Raw genomic sequence first — 18,192 nt, 5'->3', positions numbered from 1 at the left:
TTTCACCTTGCTCTCCTTTTTAAAGGGTACCCTACCTTTTCTCTATGTTAATTAAAGCTACACATGATATCTGTATCGTGCATTTCAATGATTTTTTGGGGGGGCATAATATTGCCTCTTTCTTCTTAATCCCATTCCTAGTTTCCCTACCCTGGATCACATTGCCTCAAAACCCATAATTTAGTAATTAGATTAAGTATTTCTCACATACATCTCCTATAAATGAGGCAGCAACGTGGCATTACATTACTACAAATACAAGCTGCATATTCAAACATGCATAAAAGTGTCACCAAGTTATATTTTAAGTAATACTTTTCATTTAGTCAGAACCTCTTATTATTATTATCCATGACATTTTATAGTACTTATTGCTAATTTGCATGATATACTGTCTTTGATTTTTAGCTTCTACACATTACTGCTCTGTGCACTTATCAATTTATCAATGATCAGTGTACAGATCTAAGAGTTGGCTATTAAGTATCTTGAAGATAGGTTTCCCATTGCCTCCTTCATTCCTAGCTAACTAGACTATCTGGACTTTAGACAAATAGTCAGTGATCCTTCATTAAAGACTCCCTCCTCACCTTCTCTGACTGAAATGCCCAGGTCCCTGTGAAATCTGTCACTGCAACTTCCACTCTGTGAGAAGTACAGAAATGATCAATTAAGGGTTGCTGAAATTGATTGAAAAATTAAATGATTTTGCTTTGCGGGCTTCCTTCCTTGCCAGGAGGACATGCCAGTTTGGTTGACAACCAGAAGGCTGATCTAGACAGCTGTGCCCGGAGTTGTGGCCACAAATCCTCATCACCAGAGGATTCAAGAATGCAATCTGCTTCGGAAGCTCACCTCTATCTCTCTTTAACAGAAAACACAGTCAGTGCAAACGGATGATGCATCCCAGCTCCGAAAAACAGGAATGAGTTTTAAGAGTCCTTGTTTGGAAGACCAACCTCACATAGGATCAGTAGCTTTTGTTCATAACTAATTGAATGCATTATTCATTCATCTTCATTAATATTTAACACAGGGATGGTAAGGAAGGGGAAAGGAAAGTTGGGGAAATAAGATGAGATAAATCACTTTGAAATTCTTCTCAAAGATTTGACATCACTCTGATTAACCTCAAATACTTGTATGTCTTGCCTAAAATGATCTTAACAGATTTTTATTCTCCTAATAGCTAAATAAGTAGGTTAGTCACTAAATGTTGGCAAAGCAGTTCACCATTAATAGGTCAAAGAGCCACATTTCCTAGGTTCTGGTTATCAAATGATTTCAGGTAACTTCAAAAGCAATATGGCATCAAAATAACCTGTTTCTTCAGTAAATTAACTCCGTTTATAAAAGCTTGTGATTATAGAGTCACAAGCAGACAATTCAACAGTTATAGAAAGCAGCTGAGAAAAATGTTCCCTGTTCAAACACATCCCACACTAACTTATAATAAAAGAAAATATCTGTAGAGAAAGATAATAAAATCCATAGATAGGACATTTGTTCAGAAATATAAAATGGTTGTGTGGTTCTCCACCCCAACACACCACCCACCCCATGGCATAATGTTACATCCTTAAGATCTTTCCATATTATCCTCATGGGACAACTCCAAGTTAACAGAGGAATCAGAGTGTTCAAGCCAGAAAAAAATTATAAGCTTATTAAGTTCTTTGATTTTTAAATTGTGTTCCCTAAAGCCCTATGGTTTCTACAGCGCCCCTCTGGGCAGGTGACATGCAGATACAGATAAGGGGTGGACCGAGGGCCTTGACTCCATACCTTGTTGTACTGCCTACCCCTCTCTTGATATAAGTAGCTCTGCTTTTACTTATACATCAGTATTCCGTCCAAGATTTTAACCCCCCAAATCCAATTCAACTCAACTGATGTATACTGGACACTATAATGTGCTAGGTATTGTGATAGTGGCTTTGGAATATCTTTGGTTTCTGCCTTTACATCTTACAGTAATCAGAAGTTAAAAAATAATGGCAATAGTGAACAATTCTGGGCTGAGTCAACTCCCTTGTTTTATTTACTTAATTTTTTACTGTTTTTTTACACTTTTTTCTTTTTTTAATTGAAGTACAGCTGATTTACAATGTTGTGCGCCAGTCTCTGATGTACAAAGTGACTCAGTTATAAACATATATACACTCTTTCTTTATATTCTATTCCATTATGGTTTATTATAGGATATTGAGCATAGTTCCTGTGCTTTACAGTAGGACCTTGTTGTTTACCCATTCTAAATGTAATAGTTTGTATCTACCAGCCCCAAACTCTCAGTCCACCCCTCTCCCTCCCCACTCCCCCTTGGCAACCACAGGTCTGTTCTCTGTCTATGAGTCTGTTTCTGTTTTGTACATAGGTTCATTTATGTCATATTTTAGATTCCACATATAAGTGATATCATATGGCATTTGTCTTTCTCTTTCTGACTTACTTCACTTAGTATGATAATCTCTAGTTGCATCCATGTTGCTGCAAATGGCATTATTTCATTCTTTTTTATGGCTGAGGAGTATTCCATTGTATATATGTACCACATCTTCTTTAACCATTCATCTGTCAATGGGCATATAGGTTGTTTCCATGTTTTGGCTACTGTGAACAGTGCTGCTATGAACATAGGGGTGCATGTATCTTTTTAATAATTAGAGAAATGTAAATCAAAACTACCATGAGGCACCACCTCACACCGGTCAGAATGGCCATCATTAAAAAGTCTACAAATAACAAATGCTGGAGAGGGTGTGGAGAAAAGGGAACCCTCCTACACTGTTGGTGAGAATGTAAGTTGGTATAGCCACTGTGGAACACATTATGGAGGCTCCTAAGAAAACTAAAAATAGAGTTACCATATGACCCAGCAACCCCACTCCTGGGAATATACCCAGACAAATCTATAATTCAACTCCCTTGTGTTAGAGGTCAAAGATCCGAGGTGTAAAAAGCACAACTGGTTTGCCAAAGGTAAAAGAGCAAATTCAAGCTAGAGTCCTTGCTAGATCTTTGCCTCCCAGTTCTGAAAAGCAACTACTAGTCCTGTGCAATGATTCCCCTCAAGGTGTGAGCAATCTGTTAGGAGAGCAAAAACATACAAATAAGTGACTATAACCTACAGCAGAGCACTTGTACTGTGCAATCTGTCATCTCTAAGTTCTGATATTATGCTCTAGAGGGATATTGTTGAGGCATGTTTCTTGTATGATTCACTTGTCTTTGATAATAGCGAACTGAAACTGTCAGAGAACACAAGAGCTGACTACAGATTTGACACATGACTGTGAAATGGGGTGACCATTAAAGCTAAGACATAGGTCCAGTCATTTGAGGGTGAACAACTGTGCTGCCACAAAGAAAAGACATGTGCTGAATTATCCATTATTTGAATGTTTCTGACACTTCATGGTGTTTAACAAATATTAGTTGAATCGAATTGACAGAAGACAGAACTGGCAAACAAATGCAGGAATGGTAAGGACCAAACAAAATGAACACACAAACACAAAGCCCTCTTCATTTTCTGCATGGGCAAAAGTACGACTGGAAGGAACTCAAACAAATTAGTTACAATAAAAAGCAAAGTAATAAGCATTAGACCATGACTAGACCAACTAACATTTTATTGTCAAGAAAACATCTTTCCTTTTGGGACCCTTTCTTTCCTTTCTCTCTCTCTCTCTCTCTCTCTCTCTCTCTCTCTCTCTCTCTCTCACATTCACACACACACACACACACACACACACACACACACACACTCACTAAGCTGAAATCGTTGAAAAAATAAAGCAAGTCTGACAGTAGTGACATGAAGCACAGGCTGATTTTAAATCCTAATCACATTTTGTCTACAAAAGAAAATACACAACAATTATAGTAGAGATGTTTCTCTGGCTACCTATGCATTGAAATATTTCTATGAATCCACCAACAAAAATATTTTCAAGCTCTCATTTTATTCTTCAGAATATCCCATTGACAACATTAAAGATAACATAGTTATTTTAAAAGTGTTTTTATTTTGAAATTAAAAATCTTTATTTCTATTTTAAAATAAAAATCTTTTACAGAGTTATTAATATGTCCCGATCGACAAAACCGTTCTTCAGAGTAGAAGGAACAATTTAAAGGACGTTTGTTTTGCTTACCAGCTGCTAGTTAGAGAAACATCTGGAAGGCGGTATACACAAAGTTGTGTATAGGAATAATTCCTATGTTAACGTTCCCTAAATAATTATGAAGAGATGAAGTCTCTCTCTTTTTTCCCCATGCCATGTACACCTGGGTTATGGAATAGTGAAAAAGAGGATCCAATTTTCCAAAGCAAAAGTGACAAGAGACCAGGGCAATGAGGCCAGTATTCTCGAATTTTTCTAATGTTCTTAAAGAGAAGAGAAATATGAGATATTTAGGATGAGTGTATCTTTGTTTTGACATCCCTCTAAAATTTAAGTTTAGTCCCTCAAATACTCTTGAGAATAATTAATATTTCTTGGATACTTAAAGTTGTCCTACCACAAAATCTGTTCTTTCAAAATCATAGATACTTTTCAAAATGTATTTTAAGTAGTGCCTTCTCTGCTTTGTTTCTTAGAAGCATTATGGTAAGGTAAGAAAGATAATACATATATTTTTCAGGGAGACGTGGGTCTAATAAATTCTGACAGAAGTTAGACCTGGTTGGTTTGGCAAGTTGGAGAAGTTATTTAAACTCTATGAGTCTCAGTCTCCTTATATAAAAAATGTGACATTTTCCCCTATGGCTTGGTGTGAGGATTAAATAGGATAACAGATTAAATGCCTGGATATATTAGATGGAAAATACATCTGTACTAATGATATCCATCGAAGTTTGGGACAGTAGCATTTAGCATTCTTTGTAGCCTGAGAAGAAAAAAAAATATTGTTTGCAAAATAATGAACTGGATATTTAGATAAGGGTTCAAAAGGCATTTAAGTTCCGAATTTAAGAATCATTAATATCTCCTACATTAGTTTCCATAGCAGGAGAACTGGTCCATCATTCAAAAACACAATTCAACAAAAGCATTTTGAAGATTTTTAGATATGCAAGCAAGGTACTGGGATTGTAAAGGACTCAAAGAAAGGTAAACAAAACACAGCTTTTAACCCTCACAGAGCTTACAACCTAGATACATAATTAAAATATAACTCCACGAGTCACTTTCAAGAGCCTTTATGAAGTACCTGCAAATAATAAGTACTATATTACAAATAAAATGACCAATAAGGCATGGAGTTATACATAAGAATGTATGAGATGAGAATGCATATATGATGCATTGTGATGAGTGCTATACTCAGAGGTAATTTCTTTATGACCCTATTTAAATCTACCAGCCAAATCTGGTCACAAAACAATACTCACAGATTTATTCAGCTGACAATAAAACACGCTCTGTGGCAATCCCACCAACACGCGCCATTTTACAATGGAGATTTTTGGTTTGCTTTGCTGTCTGCATGTACTTTTTTTTAACTTATAAGACTTGACAACCAACTGCCTATTGTCCTAGCAAGTCAACGGAATGTGAATTACTCATAGAGCTTCAATGGCTCAAAATGGGATTTCACTTCTGCTTTCTTTGGTCTGGAATGTTTTTTTTGTTTTGTTTTGTTTCGCTTTGTTTTGCGGTATGCGGGCCTCTCACTGTTGTGGCCTCTCCCATTGCGGAGCACAGGCTCCAGACGCGCAGGCTCAGGGCCATGGCTCATGGGCCCAGCCACTCCACAGCATGTGGGATCCTCCCGGACCGGGGCATGAACCCGCGTCCCCTGCATCGGCAGGCGGACTCTCAACCACTGTGCCACCAGGGAAGCCCCAGTCTGGAGTGTTTTAACATTAGTTCTTAATAGTGGAGCATAGCACTCATGAGATATATAGCAAGTAGACAAAACCTCATGTTCCTTGGGAGAAAAAAAATGAATGGATGGGAGAAAATATGAGTGTATACTAGGTGAAGCCATTTGGGGGAAGAAAGGTGCTTAACTTTTCACTTATCTCTAATGCACTGGGATTGGCAAAATTTCTCCTTTCTGTTGCAAACAATTATGGTAACTCCCAATGGAGCCATGGAGCCTCAGAAGCCTCAAAGAGGAAGGAGTGGCAAATCAACTGAGCAGAGAGTGCAGGGAAAGCGGTTTATGAACAAACTAACACCATATAAATGATAACCTTGATCTAGAAGTCATGTCAAAGTGATAAAGCAAATACTCCCAAGGATGTAACTCTTAATATAATCTATCAAAATGTATGTATTCAGGAAAATCAAAAATTAATTTGACTAGCTTTGATACTTAATATTTTATTCATATAGTTTGATAAGTGTAGCTTATAATGCAAATTTAAAAATATGTTCATTCATTCATTTCAACAAATATTTTTAAAACATCTTCTCTTTGCCAGAAATTTTTCTAGCTACTAGAGGGTATAACAGTGAACCAGACAGACACAACTCCTGCTCTCATGGAGCTTGCGTTCCAGAGAGGGAGATGGAAACTATACATGTAAATGAATATATGCATAACATAATACCAGGTAGTTCTAAGTACTGTAGAACATATAGCAGCCGGGACTTCCCTGGTGGCGCAGTGGTTAAGAATCCGCCTGCCAATGCAGGGGACATGGGTTCGAGCCCTGGTCCGGGAAGATCCCACATGCCGCGGAGCAACTAAGCTTGTGCGCTACAATTACTGAGCCTGAGCTCTAGAGCCCGCGAGCTGCAACTACTGAGACCATGTGCCACAACTACTGAAGCCCATGCCCCTAAAGCCCGTGCTCCGCAACAAGAGAAGCCACTGCAGCGAGAAGCCCGCGCACCGCAACGAAGAGTAGCCCCTGCTCGCAGCACTAGAGAAAGCCCGCGTGCAGCAACGAAGACCCAATGCAGCCAAAAGTAAATACATAAATAAATTTATAAAAAAAGAAAAAGAAAACAAAGCAGCTAGCGCAGGTGCTATTTTAGAGGAATGCCAGGAAAGTTTGCTTTAAAGATCTTTGAAACAGATCTCTGTGAAAGGAGGGAACCAGCCATGGAAATACCTAGAGGAAGATGATGGCAGGCAGAGGAAGGTGCAAAGGCCATGAAATGGGAGTGCACTTGGCATGTTTGAGGGAAGGCACAGATCATTATAGCTATCTTGACAAAAGGAAAGAGCAGCAATGAGTTCAGAGATAGTCATGGGCCAATTCAGGCACGGCCTTGTAGAACATGGAAAAGCCTTGGGTTTTATTCTAAACCTAATGAGAATGCACTGGAGACTTGTGGAGAGAGCTTCTGGTAGCATTTATATGCCAAAAGTATCACTCTGGCACCTTGGTGTTCACGTCTAGGAGGACGGAGTAGTGTGGAGGCAGAAGGCCGGTAAGGAGGGTATTGAAGCAGTACACCAAATGGTGATGATACATTAGTGCTGCTGCTGGAAATGGTAGGATTTTTTCCTTTAAATACCTATTTGGTAGGTAGAACTGACAAAATTTACTGATGGATTTGATATGGAATGTAAATGAAAATCTAGGAATTAAGGGGGATCCCCAGTTATGCACTTGAGCAAACACCTGAAGGGCAGTGCTACTTAATGATACGGGGGCAGTACAAGAGGGGTAGTTTTGTAAGATAGTACGAATCAAGAGACACGTTTTTATAAATCAATTCAGTCACCTCCAATTATGCATAGAGGCTAGAGAATTTTACTACTGATCAATGATTTATATTTTGAAAAACCAAGCCACTGGCTGACGACTCATCTTCTCCTCTGGTCTCCCAGAGGACTGAGAAAATGGTCTAAACAAAAAGTTTCATGTTTCAGGCTAATGCCATATTCATTTATCATGAGAAAAACCTTGGCTAACCTCTACTATCCTTTGCTTTAACAACATTCATAAAAAAATATGTATACCACCAAACTTATTTTTGACTAATAGAATCAGGAGCACGCTTAGTCAAGATAATAAGAACGACTGTCTAGTATTCCCTTGGTTCGATGATATATGGCACATATTCAATCAGCAAATTTAATATCATCATATATAATTTAGTTTTTTCTTATTCAAGAATATTAATTGTGAAGTACTAGCAAAGACATTATGGAATTTATATTTCATCACTTCCCATTATCTTGATAAACCTCCCAGGTAACATAAGCAATGAAAAGATTACATTCATTCAATACTTGTTTTTAAGATCGAATCACTTAAGAATATCATAGGAAAAGTTAACTAACATGGAGCTAATGTTAGGGCTCAGGTTTTCTATTCACTTGCCACCTTCTATGGTTGTCTCTTAAGCCCCGCTTCCCAGCTTCCATTGTCTGCAGTCCTGCTTGCTGCACCAAGACTCATGGTCGATTCTAGAACTCATTCAGTCACCCACTACACCCTGTTTCTGACCTAATGAGCTGAGAAGAATATGAAGGGCAAACAAAAGAGAGCATAGGTAGACAGAATAAATAAAGGTGGTTTAATATTTTTAATTCTTATTTTTAAAACAACTGCTGCAGTGAATTTTGCACAACTGCTGTGGGGATAAATTCTGATTGCATGACTGATTTCAACCATCTTAAATAAATCTGTGTGTAGTCAAAGCTAAAGCAAAAAAGTGGTGAGAAGAAGGAAACTATACATAATTATCTGCAGAAATTATGATGAACCCTAGGAAAAGAATGCTGATTGATATAATACCTGTAATCAAGTAGGTGAGCATGTCCACTACTGTTTTCACTTCTGCTGACAGGCAAAGAAGGAACTAACGGTCACCAATTAGCTTCTAGGGACAATAGTCAATATCAAAAAAGTATATGTCCTATGAGGGAAACTATCTCTTCCCTAGTAATGAGAAAGTAAGCAAAATTATCATATCATTTTTTTTCTTTTTATATTACTAGATAAAAGGCCCTCAAGAAACAAAAATAATAAATCCCAGGCTGTCTGGAAACGGTTATTAAGGGAAATTGTGGAATACACAAAAGGCACCATGTTACTACTGAGAGTCAGAAAACATTTTATTCTCTGCTTGGCTTGGAATATCACAGTAAGACATCACATTTCCATAGTATAGTGTAATGTACTTTAAAGTCCTCCCAAATTATATTGGGTTGGTTTACTTATATCATACTTCAAAGTAGAAGATATTCACACCTCTTGGCTTTTTCTTCATGTTACAGTATCTTGCACGATTACTCACTGGTATGGCTCTCTGACAGTAGTTTTCAACTGGGGTTGTCACAGCTGGCGAGGGGGGTACTATTTGACAAGGGATGCTTTTAAACATCCTACAGTGCACATAAAAGCCCCTCACAATAATGATCCTGTGCCAGATGTCAATAATGCTGAGCTTGAGAAGCCCTGCCTTATGATAACCATATAGTTAAAGAGGGGTAGCTTTATAAGATAGTACGAATCAAGAGACACGTTTTTATAAATCAATTCAGTCACCTCCAATTGTGCATAGAGGCTGGAGAATTTTACTACTGATCAATGATTTATATTTTGAAAAACCAAGCCACTGGCTGACGACGCATCATCTCCTCTGGTCTCCCAGAGGACTGAGAAAATGATCTAAAAAAAAAAGTTTCATGTTTCAGGCTAATGCCATATTCAAGCCTGAATGCTATATTTCAAGCCTGAATTGGACAAGAGACTTTCATTTTCTAGTAGACAGAAAGCTATTGAAAACATGAGGATTGATGAAATAGGATGGAGGAAGCTGTAGTCTGGGTCACCGCAGAGTGGACCACAGCAATCAAGAGAGCCATGAAGGGTGTATGAAAGTCTGCATAGGCTTAGCACACAGAAAGGTCAGGTATGTCTGACAGGGTACAAGGGAGAGACGGGAGGCCAAAATGAGAAGAATTAATGTGAGAGTCCATATAAAGAATTAGTAACCTCTTCCTCCTTCCAAACCCTTATAGCGAGGATGACCACCGCCAAGGCCTCTTGTCCCTACCCAAACAACTAAAAAATAAAAGGTTCTTCTCTAAAGACATAGAATAAACCATCTAACGCAGAGTAGTGGAGGCAACCCAGAACTGCAGAAAAAATTCGAACCTATTATAAAACATTTAGGTGATGAAATATTACATAATTATTTCACAGCAAAATCTTCCTAATATTGTACTATTATACTTCACTTAATTTGAAAGTTGTTTGCAATCACTGAACACATATTTACCAAGAGAAGGTAGTCTAAAAGTATATATATGTATATATACATATTATATATACATTTTTTTTTTGGTAAGTGGCAGTAAGTATTCAAGGGATCTAGCCAGGGAGTAAAAACAAAGTAGCCCATGTAATATCTCAATTTATCATTAAAAGCTAACATAGCATACTTTGCTTAATTTCATTCACAAACTATTAAATTGACAGGTAAGCTGGAACTCTCAGCATAAACTGAAGGCTTTTAAGACACAAGAACATAAATGTAAGATTGCAAATAAGCATATGTGTAAGAAAAATTAACACACTATTTTGGGGTGTGCAGTTACATTATTTCATTTGATCATCCATTTGCTACAATGAAAAAATCTAGAAGCTTCTCCCCAAACCAACAGCCAGTGAGGACAGATGCCAAGATCTGAACCTATGTCATTTGATTTTAATGGTCACATGCTTTCCATTTCTGTAGTCTACTTTCCAACATTTGTGATTTCTAATGTAGTTTCTATTAGACACATTTTTCTCCTGGGGTTTCTGATGATATGGGGAAGACTTGGGGAAAAACATTTTGATGGGTTTTGGAAACAGAGAGACGGAAAGGTCTGTGTTAGGACTCAACTGTATTTCACAATCATGAAGCTTTTACTGTAGAATTTGAATAAGCCTAACACTGATTTCTTAAGATTAGAAGAGAGGATTACATCTGTCATCGGCTCTCATAAGCAGAACCCTTTACTGAATACAGGACTTGATGATGACACACAATTTAGGCTCTCATTATGACGGTGGACCAAAATAAGGGGAAGCGTTCTAGAAATCCCATTAAAATTGTTACCAAAGAGAAAATGAACCTTCAAAAGCATATTCTCCATTGAAATCCAAGGTTTATATATATGAACTAAAATTTTTAAATTTTTGTAGTAATTATATAAAATATTAGAGAATTCCTTTAGAGTGACTTTATAACCACCCATATCCTGTAAAAAATAACATCACTTTTGCATAAAATGTGGAAACATAAATTAAACAAACAATTCTACCATTACTGAATTGCATTCTTCTCGATGAATTAAATTTCACTGGTGGTCAGCTTCTTACGGGACACTAACAGTAGATTTGTCAAACACTGATATATTCAACTTCTGAACTTGCTTTAACTTTCTTGACCTCTGTCAATGATAAGGTTGCACTGGGAGATAGCAGTTTCCTCTGATAGTCTTTGAATCCAATCTAACTTCTGTACAGTTTATATTATATAGTAATATAAATACTATATACTAAGTTACAGGCTGCTTCTGATATTTAATGACATGACTGCTTAAAGAAATACGCCTACAGATAATTAGCCTCTCTCCTTCCACCCCTTTCTTCCTTTTCCTTCCCTGCTTTCTGCTTACCCTCCCTCCCATCTTCCTTTCCTTCTTTTCTTCCTTTTCTTCTCCCTGCCTCCCTCCTTTCATATCATACTTCCTTCCTTCCCAAGAAATACATCTGGAAGGCAGACTGAAGGAAAACCATTTTGTTTTCTCTATTCTGGTTACAGTGAAAAAACAGAAACCTAAATTTCCATTTATTCATTTATTCAGCTGCAACTTACTCGGCTACATAATCATCACTTTTTCCTGTTTAGATTGGTATCATTCATTCAACTAACACTGGTGGGAATTCATCTTTTTTGCAGAAATCATTTTATAAAAACGGTTATTTGTCAAATAATAACCTCCTACCTAAAAGGATTTTAAGCAGCTTCAACAACGTCTAAACGCTTACTAAAAAGCTCCTATGTTGTTTCATAAAAGGAAAGTCTATCACAAGTCATTAATAACGTGATTACCACCAAAAAGAAAAGAATGCCTATGAGCAATAAGATCAGGCACTCTTTAAATAAAACTTGCTATTAAAATCTAATTATGCTGCAAATGCTGTTATATTACTTTTGCTATCAGTGCATAGCTAAGGGTTACTTGGCAACAAACTGGGTTAGTCATTTTAAGAATTTTCTTTTCAGCAGTGCAGGAACAAACTGAAAATTTGTTCTTAGTTGCATTGAACACCACTCATATCCTCGAAAAGAAAATGAGTACCAAAACAAAAGCCTGTTACAAACAACAACATCCACAGGATGTTGACAATTACTGTAACTGAGCGACGGGTACATGGAATTTCATTATGCTACTCTATTTTTGTGTCCATTATGCTTGAAATTATCCAAAATAAAAACAGTTTTTCAAAAATATCACGGATGTGAAAACTTTAGGGTTCGGTTTGGTAAATTTTTTGAATGTTATATATAGCATGAATATGTGCATGTATCTACATATATCCATATAGTGAAGTATAAATGAGCAATTTTGAGCCAAGTTTATAACAAGAAATGAAATGAAATTGAACTGTATCTATGCCAGCTCAAAGCAATACCACAGCGCTATTTGCTCAGCAAAATTTGTTTCTATACGTCTTCCCATTTCTTTGTTTATAATAAATAGAGCAAAGGCATTTTACTTTAGGAAAAAAGCACTAATACAGTTTATCAGCTAAACATTACTGAGTTACAAATTACCCTAAATCTTAGTAGCTTAAAATAGTGATTTTTCGTGAGTCTATGAGACACCTGGGGGGTTCAGTGGATCTCGCCCAAGCTGAAATGATCTTTGCTCAGCTCACTCATGCATCTGTGGTCAATTCCCGGTCAAACGTGTGGCTTTGCTCATCTGGGCTGGGCTTGCTTACATTTCTTAGATACTTTAGCAAGTTAAGACTTTTATTCAGTAATTGATTTGGGATCAATGGAGGTTTGTAAGGAGGCAAGTAACATGATCCCATGTGAATTTTTGATGCTCCTTTAGTCTAGAACTAGCCTCAGGCTGCTCTGCATCAAGCACACCGAACAGTCTACCATTTTTCCAGTTCACCATTCTCTTAGATGCTTTTGGAACGTGCCTCCTATGCTCATTCTGGAACGTCAGATTGTTCCTTCTTAAATCCTAACTCACCTTCCATAACTACCACAGGTATCAATTCTCAGGCTAAAGTTTCCTCACGTCTATCCAACCTTTAAGAGGCTGGGTTGTAACTTTTCCTTCTACACATCTGACTTCCTCTTGAAAGTGTAAACTCCCTGAGAACACGGATTATGGTGGTTAAAAAAATTTTTTTTTAACCTTCATGTCCCTAATGTTTTCAGTGTCTTCTATAACAGGTAGAATATAGTGGATGCTCAAAAAACTTTTGTAGAATGACTTAAGGAAAAACGTAACTGTATTTCATGCATTCTATTTTTTTAAAAAAAAGGCAGTAATTGTATGCTCCTTTTTTTCTGAAGATTTACATTAAAAACTGTTCATTAAAAATACATTTTCGATGGCTGAGACAAGCTTCAGTTAGTTTAGAAAACTTACTCATCTAGAAAATACACTACATGAATCCAGAAAATAACTATTAGTACCCTTTAAAAATAATAAGTACCAACTATTTGTATAGTTATATGAGAAATATGTCATCCTTGTTTGAGTGATTTATGACCAGGAGTTAGTATATTCAGCTATGTTTCTCATCTCTGGGGAATGAATTTTAATTTTACGATGTCTCTTTTTGTCCACTTATAATGTAAAGATGAAGATAATCACTCAGTCAACAGTGTGTAATCACTGTATGCCAGTGATTAGTGTAGCGTTTGGGTTGGTGCCATAGGGCAAGGCCAAGTAAGTACAGAACAAGATATACGCAAGTAATTTACACTCTGTTTGAAGGTACATGACCAGTAACACAACAACAAATGAAAGACCCTATTTAATAAAAAGATGAACTCTGTATTCCTGGCTATGGGTGATATCACAGTTCTAAGTTAAGGGATGGAAGAAATAGGATATTAATCAGAGAGAGATCCATGGATGAGGAACATGTAATAGGTAGAGTAGATAATTGTACCTGAACTAGACTACCCAGAAAGACCAAGACTTTCCCTGTCCACCATGCTCTCTCTCACACACTTGGCAAATAATTGGTTTTCTGTTGGTATTAGAAGGCACCGTGACGTAGGAAGTAAGATGACAGCACAATGCAAACAAGGAATGGAAATCAAGAAGTCAAACAAGGAAGCCATAAAATGTGTTCCAAGGAGTACAAGGTTAATAGTTAATAGACTCCTTTATTAGATTCCTTTAATAGACCTCTTTGTCTTCTGTATCTGCAATGGAAAAGTCAAAGGCTTTATTTAGAGTCAGGAAGTCCTAGGTTCCACCCCTGGCTTTGCTCCATTATAAAATTTTTATGAAAATTGCTTCACATGTTTGAAACTCAGTTTCCTCATCTCTAAGGTAGATATAAAATATATTTCTTGAAGAAATTGATCTTTTAAAGGTGTGTCGTGAAGATTAAATGAGCTACCTCGTAAGGGTAGCTGATATTAGGCCTAGCACAGAAAATGTGCTTCATAACTGCTAGTTTGCATTAACACTAATATTAGGGATTTGAAGACCTCCAGAAGTAAGGATAAAATGTACCTGAGAAGAGAGGAGGAACAGGTCATTCCAAAAAGAGGGAGCAGCATGAATAAAGAAACAGAGCTGGACTTGATATATCATGTAAGCAGAGAGGAAAATGAGTCATTTCGAGAAATATGGGCAAATAGGCACTTCCAAAGACACTTTTTGAAAGAACGAACAAATATAGGGATCATGAGGTAAAGGCCAGTTATTAATCATCTCCTATAGGATTAATTTGTAAATAAACAATAGATTATCTAATCTGTGTTTCCTCACTGTAAATTGGAATTAGGCTGTGAATTTTGATTCATACATCTACATACTCCAGAATGCTCTTGCTTAGGTTAAACAATGCTTCAAAGACAATGGCTGCAAGCAATAGTTAATTCCATACTGATTAACCTAGCATAAAAGCATTGCTAAACACAGAGCACTGGCCTCATCAATGACTGTCAGCTCATTTAAGATGGAGAGGTGGATGGTAAACACCACATGGTCTGTAGGACCTAAAGGCAAATTATTAGATTGCTCCAGGCCCCATGAGAAGAACAATGTAAATGCCACAACTGACCTGAACTCAATAAGGTAAGGCCTGCAGGTATGACTTCGAAGCCACTTTCGGGCAACGACACTGTCATTTGCCACATCACCACATTATCAAACAAAAAGAAGACAACAAGAGAGCACAGCTAGAGTCAGTCAGCAAACATCCAACTATGTTAGCCACATTAAAAGATCAGGTCTGCTTTGATGCCTGTATTCTCAAGCTAGCGCTCTATTCATTTAATTTGTGCCTGCTGGTCCCACAATGGGTTGTTAACACTTCAAATTAATATTTGTTGAGCCTGATAAATTGCTAAATTGTGCTTATTTTTCATCTTTGGTTCCTAATAGACTATATAGTTTAGAGTTTATATTCGAGCTGCAGTATCCAATATAGTAACCAGTAGCTTGAGTCACACTAGCCACATTTCAAGAGCTCAATAACCACGTCTTGCGGTTACCTTATTGGACAGGCAGATCTGGAACATTTCTGTTACTGCAGAAAGTTCTTTTATGCAGTGATGGACTAGAACTACTCTCAACCTTTCTCATGCCATGACACATTTGGAAATTATTTTTGTAGGGCACCCTGGGGTAAAAAATCTTGTGGTCAGAAGTGATCGGTCTAGGGGCTCCAGCTGCCCTGAAGAGCTTAGAGGAGTTGGTATCTTAGCACACCTGAAATGCATTTGGGGCACAGCCATGTGTCACTGCACATCAGTTGGAAAGCTGTGCCTTAGCTGATGTCCAGTCCCACACCATCAGAGAAGTATAGTGTCTGGTCCTCTTGAAAAACAATTACTAATCAGGTTTGTATTTCTAATTAAAAAGACAGGTAATCATAATGTCAAAGGTATTTGAAAAAGGCTAAAACCCAAGCTGACAGATATCACTGACTACGAAGGCTTGTGCGAAGTGTTATGACAAACACTGATGTTGAATTTCATGGTTCCTGCACCCCCAAAGAACTAGGAAACTTGCTGGCAATATAAATCACGAAGCAGAATGTTGAAATCTTAGGACAAGTTTTTAAGACAAAAGAAGAGTAGGAAGTCTTCTTTCTCGTTAAAGCAAAAAGACAAGGAGGAAGAGGAAAGGCGAGTTGCTTGTGGACACAGAAGATGAATTGCAGACACCATGGTTATTTGAGAAGTGGATGGAAGCAAACGGCAAGTCGAGGAAATTGGTAGCACTGAAGTGTTTGTGAACTTTCAAGTTGTTCCCCAAGATACAGAAAGTGTCTTCTCTTTATAATGATTTTAAGTCACTGGATAAACCTTTGTTATGCAGGCATTATCACTCTGGTACTAAGTGCTAGGCAATCCAAGGAACGCAAGATGCAGCAGTACCTGCTTTTCACAGCCCAGTTTCCAGAGCACAGACTAGTCAAGTCAGAGATGGAGAGATGAGCTCCGTGAGCGCTTGGATTTGAATGGGCTTTCCTACTGAAGAGCTAAGATACCGCAGAGCTATTCTCATGAAAATAACAAAAGAACCAGGTACTTTAAGTACTACTTTACAGCTGGTGGAGATTGAGGTAGAACGAATAGTCCGATGGGTGTGCTTTGTGCACATACTCACTGAAGACCTCTGTGCACCAGGCACTGTTCTCAGTGCTGGAGAATTGGCAGTGAACGAAACAAAGCCTGCATGCAGAGGGGAAAGACACAGGGAGATTACAGAGGCAAATAAGAAAATATAGCAAGGGAAGAGTATTGAGAGCAGTGCTGTCTTTTATAAAGGCTGATGAGGGAAGATCCTTACTGATAAAGAGACATTTGAGTGGAAACCTAAAGGAAGTGATGATAGAGGCCATGTAAATATCCAGGAGAAGAGCATTCCAGGCGAAGAGAAGAGCAATTTCAAAAACACTTAGGCGGGACCATGCCTGGAATATGTGAGGAGTAGTGAAGACTCCATTGTATACACAGGCAAATGAGTTGAGGAAATGAGCTAAGGAAAGAGCAGAACGGTGTGAAGTTAGAGAAATACCAGAGAGCCAGATCACTTACGGCTCTGCACATTTGGTTTGGACCTAGGGATTGAAAGTCATTGGTGATTTCTGAGAAGAGAATAACATGATCGAACTCGTGTTTTAGGGTTCACTTTTGCGGCTGTGGGAAAATCCACTGCTGGGATGGGAAAGTAGGTTGACATGTTAGGAGGCAATCACAATAGTCCAGATGAGATTTGTTGGTTTGGATTACAGCAGCAGTGGCAGAGGCAGGGAAGTGTTCACGTACTGACTCTACTTTCAAGGTAGATCCTTGGAATGCGGGACACCCGTTAAAGGGTTGGGGAGATTCAAGGCTGATTGCAAGGCGTTGGCTGGAGTAACTCCAAGAAAGGAGTTTCCACTTACTGCTGTGGGAAGATGGTGGGAGGAGCAATTGGGGCTGCATATGGATAGACAGATCAGGAGCTTGGTTTTGTTCATTTTCACTTTGAGATACCTCTTAAACATCAAATCTGAGCTACTTTGCAGGCAGCTGGATGTATGAGTCTGAGATTCACGGATGACATCAGGGCCAAAGAAATGAATTTGGGAGTCATTAGCAACTCAGAGAATATTTAAAGCCATGGCCTGGATGAGATCACTGCGGGAGGAGGGCCCCACGCTGGGTTTGAACCTCCTTCCTCTCAGATGCTGACCAAGACAAACAAATCAGAGAAATAGCACCGATTACTGCTCAGCTGCCATGCAGCAATGTCAGGCAGCTGCAATGCCCCTGGGTAAATACCCAAAGTAGCTAGTACTTAGCATTTTTTCAAACTATTTCAAGAATCAATCTTTCTGACAGCCTGAGAAATACACAGCAAAGCAGCCTTCCACATGAGTAAAAAGAATGCGTGCATTATCTGGTAGCATAACGCCAACCTCCATAGCACCAGCTGGAGCCACACTGATGCCTCTTCAGCTTCATTTCTTTTAATTGAACAGCTGGACTAGAGATCGAGAGAGGGTTGATAAGA

The 18,192-nt window shown here is 38.1% G+C and overlaps 1 protein-coding gene across 1 annotated transcript in view; it reads right to left on the bottom strand.

Moving 5' to 3' along the window:
• Positions 1 to 18,192, bottom strand: part of IL1RAPL1 (interleukin 1 receptor accessory protein like 1) — a 1,361,040-nt gene that overhangs the window by 297,362 nt on the left and 1,045,486 nt on the right. The window lies entirely within an intron of this gene.

This window comes from Phocoena sinus, chromosome X (genome assembly GCF_008692025.1).
Source record: "Phocoena sinus isolate mPhoSin1 chromosome X, mPhoSin1.pri, whole genome shotgun sequence".
Classification (NCBI taxonomy): Eukaryota; Metazoa; Chordata; class Mammalia; order Artiodactyla; family Phocoenidae; genus Phocoena; species Phocoena sinus.
Note: the sequence above shows the minus strand (reverse complement) of the source record. Positions and strands in the feature narration are given on the sequence as shown.